Source organism: Onychostoma macrolepis, chromosome 05, assembly GCF_012432095.1.
Source record: "Onychostoma macrolepis isolate SWU-2019 chromosome 05, ASM1243209v1, whole genome shotgun sequence".
In the NCBI taxonomy this organism is placed as follows: Eukaryota; Metazoa; Chordata; class Actinopteri; order Cypriniformes; family Cyprinidae; genus Onychostoma; species Onychostoma macrolepis.
The window spans coordinates 35,078,913-35,084,949 of NC_081159.1; positions in this window are offsets into that span (position 1 = coordinate 35,078,913).

A 6,037-nucleotide genomic window follows, 5' to 3' on the forward strand; every position below is an offset into this window, starting at 1 on the left:
AAGCTTCTGTGCCAAGTGCACACCTCATATGAAAAAGGTTGGGCTAGTAAGACAGCATACTACTTTCTACTTCTCCAGCAGGTCTTCCCAGGCGAAAACTGCATGGCTCATGACCTGATTCTATACTATATACAATATATCGGTCATCTTTATAATCATTGAAGATTTAATGATGTTGTACCATGGCTGCATTATTGCTGTCACTGTACCAATTTGCCTATGAACCTCGTATTTAGTCCTACCCTCACTTGTGAAAAACACCTTGAGATAGTTAAACTTACCCTCTTAAGAAAGCAATTTACCTCGTACCAAAAGAGTACAATACACCTTTTTCCAGGTGATATCAATGCTCTCGGATTTGGAGGTGCCAACCCTTATCACCATCACAGTAATCACTGAAGGCAACAGCCCGATGAGGCCATCAAGACAACATCATCTGCAAAGAGCAGCAGTGCCACCCTACACAGTGGCGCCTCCAGGATTTTTTTTATAGGGTGGCCGAAAGGGGCCAGTATAAAATGTTAGGGTGGCACAATACAAAAACGTGTTGCATGCCTAAATCTAATGGCAGACAATACTTTTTGGTGTTACCATTAAATCTGGGAGCATATAAATTTCAGTAGGCTATTACTATACAGAGCAAAATGTAAAAAATCTGTATAGAGCAAAATAGAAAAACAAGTCGCTCTGCAATTCAACTGCAAGTACCCTCATATTTATTTGGAGTGCAAATTAATTTCAAATGAGAGTAAAAGTAAACAAGAAGCATAGATGTTTAACCCATCACTTCATCAAAACAATTGGTACACTGACTGTTGCAGTAAATGAAGCTATAAATGTTCTTAGAATTTACAGACCTTTTGCTGAAGAAGGTGGATGTTGACTGCTTTCCTCTTCATTTCGATTATTTATCATAAACCCTACATTTTTTGTGGAAATATGCTGTCAGTGCTTAATTTAAATATTTTCTGTTTCTGTTCAGACATAAATTAATAAAATACTACTTGTCTGTCTGGGTAACAAAAACTGTTCTACATATGTTACTTTAAGAGCCAAAGATAGTGCATTAAATGTTGCCCAAATCTGCAATAATTTACAGATCAACTCATGGAGTAACAGAGCTCTATGCTTACTTTTCTTTTTAGGAGTACGGTCAAAAATTTAGGTGCACCTTCTAATCAATAATTAAAAATCCCATTACGAGGTGATATTTGACTCCTTAAAATTATTTACAGGGAATTTTGTTTTTACCTTTGTAGTGGCATTTTTCTAACTTTATTAAAAGTATGTCATCTTTTATTTATCAGTTCAAAAATGTATAAGCTTTTTAACATTTCTAATTAAAACAACAGCATAAAAAGTAGAATAACAATAAGTTATCAATCAAATGAAATCAGTATTTAAGGAATAAATTTGTACTACAGAGGTGGCACAGAAGACCACACAAGTGGCTTGTAGGTGTATTTTCAAATGTTTAATGAAGCTGAGAGTGCAATTAAATTCATGAATTCATGTTGAGGTTAATGTTTTAAATATAAAATTTTGAATATAGAAATATTAAATGATTTAAATAAGAGGAAATACACTTTAAAAATTAAACTAAAACTGACAGCAGGTGGCAGCATGTCACTGATTTTATCACTGAATCATTCATTTATTTGATTCCTTTGAACGGCTGATTCATTCAGAAACGAAGTACATGACTGTCTTTATTGACACTAGATTCATTTAAAAACGCAGCTCATGCATAAACAAAACAGCTGTGTTTGAATGGAGATGTGCAGCGGCTCAGCTGTTACTTTGTCGGAAACTATTTTCGTTGACGAAATAGAGCAAAATAAGGCAATAGCCTACTGTTGTAGTCAGAAAATATAAGTCACTTAAATTAATATTAACTTCTTGTTTAATGAACTGTTGTATTAAATCCATCACATTTGCAAACTCCCTTAATAATCATTAAGACCTGTCACTCATCTTAGTTTGCGATCTCACAAAACTCTATTATAATCAGCTCCTTGCACTGCACAGTGAATCTCTAATTTACAGTCTGTCTTCGCGTTGTTTATTATAATGAGTGGATACGTCTGTAAGTGATAGGCTACATTACTCAACGCAGCCAAACACGTTGTGAGTACGTTAGAAACCTTTGAAGCTCCTTCAGCGCAAACTCAAATATGCTGATTGGGTCAGTCGCACGTTTCTCCTAAATATTTTTTTCATAGTAGCACGTAGCCTAATTTTCAGCCTCAAATGCAACTGAAATGGTCGCACTGTAGAGCCCCGAGTAATATTAATCTAATAAAAACTTAGATCAGTTCGTAATTAATGCCTTAGTGACGCCTAATCTATAGCCAAACAGTATTGTATTATGTGAGTTTGACAGAATAAACTAAGTTTTATATAACATACGAAAACTAAGTTTTACTTGTAAGTTTCCTCTCTCACGTTGATTGCATCTCTCAAACTTGAACAGACCATGTGCTGCAGTATGCTTCGATAGCGCGGCTGTGTGAGTGCGCGAAGCATAGATATAATATACGTAGACGCCTCATAGACTGACGCTGCCTATTGGAGCTGACGTACAGCGCGGTCGCCATCTTGGATGGGTCTCCAATGCGCCCCTCCTGCATTAATTTCTACTGAGGAATGTGTATCCCCAACTACAATAATCATAACTCCCCGAATTTTTACCGGATTTTCACACGGTTTGGTTTGTTACAAACTGCAGAGATTTAGTTTTTTAGATTTAGACGCTGTCACACATTAAAAAATACGTGCTTTCATGCTAAAAGACTTTGTATTATGCTCTTTAACAAAGACATATGGTAGGCTATGGCATATTGATAAATGAATGAATTTTATATTTTAATAAAGAAACAAGTTTAATTGTTCATTCGGAACTGTAAAGGGTCTACTTTTATTTGTGTGCATTCACAATATAAAAAAACATTGTGCTTTTATTAAAATAAATAGGAAAACAGATGCGCTTGCCGTCTCGTCTTGAACAGGAGCGCTCCACAATGATGAACTGAAACGAATTGAGTCACAAATATGATAAATATATCTATAGAAAGCTTTAAATTACTACTTTAAAACGAAATAATTCAAATCGAAAACAAAAACTCTTTCATTATGTAATCCGTAAAGATGCATTTCTCTCTAAAGGCTCGTCCAATGAGGAGATGGCAAGTCATTTTTCATCACCGTCTAAAATATAAAAATAAGGAAAAGCCTAAAACAGGCCCGATTATATTTTTTCTGATTTTTACGTTGCTCTGCTCTTAATTCCTTAACATTTAAAGGGTTTTCTGCAACGAAATTTTGTCTGCATGATATGTGAATTATTTATTAGCCTATTTTTTTATCCATGCAGCAAAATGCTTTAAAAACAGCTGTAAAAATTACTTTAATCCAGATGATTTTAAAGAACTTCTCACTATAAATTTTACGGGTAGATAGAAATACGGCTATAATCTACTGCTGAAATGTTTGCGGGGCAAATCTCAGGTCAGTCTGAGCGCTCATGGTACACACAGTGCGTACAGCCGTACACCTGCAGGCGCCACTGACCACAAATGACACAAGCATGAAATGATGTCCCCGAGTAAGAACACATCCTCTGAACGTTGAAGAACAGAAAAAAAAAACAGCAAGAGATAATGAGAGAGAGTACCAGTTCCTGCTGTAATAATGTTACACGTAAGTAACGTTAGTTACGATGACATAATATTATAAATGGTAAAATAACCAAAATTATTGTTCAATCTTACTTGTGAAAGGTAATCCCACGCGATCTGGTATCTGCGCGGGTTATTGCAACAGTAAACTGCACAAAATACGGGCATAAATTGCTCGCTCTCCGTTGACTCCGCTGCTATCGTAGAGCGAGGAGACCCAAGCAATATGGCGGCGACGCTGGAATACGTTCCAGCATGTCATGAGGCGTCTACGTATATTATATCTATGGCGCGAAGTCTCTCGCCGCAACGCAGGTAAAGAGGGGGAGGGGTTGAGAGCGAATTCTACGGTACACATAATACAAGTTTATTATATTTATTTTTAATGTAGTGTTTCGTCAATGTCTGTGTTAATTTATGTAAAAAAAAATATATATATATTATTCTAAAAAAAACTCCACTCTTTCTGTTTGGGGGGGCCAATGGGGTGGCCAGTGTCATTTTAGGGGTGGCCGCGTCTTGTACAGTGTAGGTCAAAAAACACATAAACGAAGGTCTACATTTCAGTGCCTCTCCATATTAAACTGGTTAAATGAACATTAATTTAATCGTACCCTGCGATACATGAATAGTGTTGATCTGCGATCGTGATGACCAACCGTAATATGAGACTTCCCGCTTGCATTGTGATCTGTAAATCCTTGCTTCGAGTTACCCACCATATTTATTTTTTTTATATTTTATAAATATCTCCATGGAATATTTAATTCCCATTTAGTGGCCTTCTGTGTTCAAAATTGTTCAAAAACATCGTGGGACAAGGTTTTCACACTGCAGCTGTCATTGAAAGACAGTGAGCAACTCCCTTTGTTTGTCCGAGGGAGCAACAGTAACTAAGGGGGGCGGGGCTTACCGATAGGTCAAATGGAGTTATCGGATGTCCCAACTGATTCCGACCTTAGTGCGTTCCATGACTCAACAAACATTCGTGTTCTGGCAACTATGGCAAACAAACAAATGTACAGGTGCTGGTCATATAATTAGAATATCATCAAACAGTTGATTTATTTAACTAATTCCATTCAAAAAGTGAAATTATATTATATTCATTCATTACACACAGACTGATATATTTCAAATGTTTATTTCTTTTAATTTTGATGATTATAACTGACAACTAAGGAAAATCCCAAATTCAGTATCTCAGAAAATTAGAATATTACTTAAGACCAATACAAAGAAAGGATTTTTAGAAATCTTGGCCAACTGAAAAGTATGAACATGAAAAGTATGAGCATGTACAGCACTCAATACTTAGTTGGGGCTCCTTTTGCCTGAATTACTGCAGCAATGCCGCGCGGCATGGAGTCGATCAGTCGGTGGCACTGCTCAGGTGTTATGAGAGCCCAGGTTGCTCTGATAGTGGCCTTCAGCTCTTCTGCATTGTTGGGTCTGGCATATCGCATCTTCCTCTTCACAATACCTCATAGATTTTCTATGGGGTTAAGGTCAGGCGACTTTGCTGGCCAATTAAGAACAGGGATACCATGGTCCTTAAACCAGATACTGGTTGCTTTGGCACTGTGTGCAGGTGCCAAGTCCTGTTGGAAAATGAAATCTGCATCTCCATAAAGTTGGTCAGCAGCAGGAAGCATGAAGTGCTCTAAAACTTCCTGGTATACGGCTGCGTTGACCTTGGACCTTTGAAAACACAGTGGACCAACACCAGCAGATGACATGGCACCCCAAACCATCACTGACTGTGGAAACTTTACACTGGACCTCAAGCAACGTGGATTGTGTGCCTCTCATCTCTTCCTCCAGACTCTGGGACCCTGATTTCCAAAAGAAATGCAAAATTTACTTTCATCAGAGAACATAACTTTGGACCACTCAGCAGCAGTCCAGTCCTTTTTGTCTTTAGCCCAGGTGAGACGCTTCTGACGCGGTCTGTTGTTCAAGAGTGGCTTGACACAAGGAATGCGACAGCTGAAACCCATGTCTTGCATACGTCTGTGCGTAGTGGTTCTTGAAGCACTGACTCCAGCTGCAGTCCACTCTTCGTGAATCTCCCCCACATTTTTGTATGGGTTTTGTTTCACAATCCTCTCCAGGGTGCGGTTATCCCTATTGCTTGTACACTTTTTCTACCACATCTTTTCCTTCCTTCGCCTCTCTATTAATGTGCTTGGACACAGAGCTCTGTGAACAGCCAGCCTCTTTGCAATGACCTTTTGTGTCTTGCCCTCCTTGTGCAACGTGTCAATGGTCGTCTTTTGGACAACTGTCAAGTCAGCAGTCTTCCCCATGATTGTGTAGCCTACAGAACTAGACTGAGAGACCATTTAAAGGCCTTTGCA